At 55.5% G+C, this 678-nt stretch overlaps 1 pseudogene across 1 annotated transcript in view; it reads right to left on the reverse strand.

Annotated features, from left to right (window-relative positions):
* LOC311248774 (serine/threonine-protein kinase BRSK1-like) overlaps positions 1 to 431 on the reverse strand; it is a 27,474-nt pseudogene extending 27,043 nt beyond the window's left edge. Inside the window, exon 1 of the transcript in view lies at positions 267 to 431. The product of the transcript in view is annotated as a serine/threonine-protein kinase BRSK1-like (transcript). The remainder of the gene's footprint in view (positions 1 to 266) is intronic.
* Between the last annotated feature and the right edge of the window lie 247 nt (positions 432 to 678).

Raw genomic sequence — 678 nt, forward strand, 5'->3', positions numbered from 1 at the left:
CTTTCGAAGTTGGTTAAGGTTAGAGTGTGGATCGTAGGCGTTAGGTAGTTTGCTGCTGGTCGAGGCGGAAATGGTCGCATCACGCGATTGGGCGCACATGTCACATGACCAGAAACGCAGTGGCCAATCAGATCGCAAACATGCAAACATGGGTTCGGATAAGAATAGACGCAGGACGTCTGGGTCCCTCCCTCCCTCCCTCCCTCCCTCCCTCCCTCCCTCCCTCCCTCCCTCCCTCCCTCCCTCCCTCCCTCCCCCTCTCTTACTCATCAGACAGCAGGTCCTTCAGCAGCTTGTTCTTGTCTCTGAAGCAGCCCAGCGAGTGCATGCTGTCCAGCACGTCGGGGTCGATGTCGTTGGCGGAGGGCAGGCTGCGGATGGCCACCCTCCTGGGGACGGGCTGCTCCGGCTCCGGCTCGTTCTTCCCTCCTCTGTTGGAGAAACAGGCAGGGTTAAAGGAAACTGGCGCCATTTTGGATCCACAACAACGCTGTGTGTTCATTTAACCCTTTCACTGCCGCACTACAAACGGTAAACCCTTTCACCGCGACAATACATGGAAGGTTAACCCTTTTTCACTGCACACGACAGCAGGTTAACCCGTTCACTGCCACACTACAGAAGGTTAATAACCTTTCACTGCGACAATGCACATGATTTTAACCCTTTCACTGCCGC

This window comes from Notolepis coatsorum (genome assembly GCF_963971535.1).
Source record: "Notolepis coatsorum genome assembly, contig: SCAFFOLD_2050, whole genome shotgun sequence".
NCBI lineage: Eukaryota > Metazoa > Chordata > Actinopteri > Aulopiformes > Paralepididae > Notolepis > Notolepis coatsorum.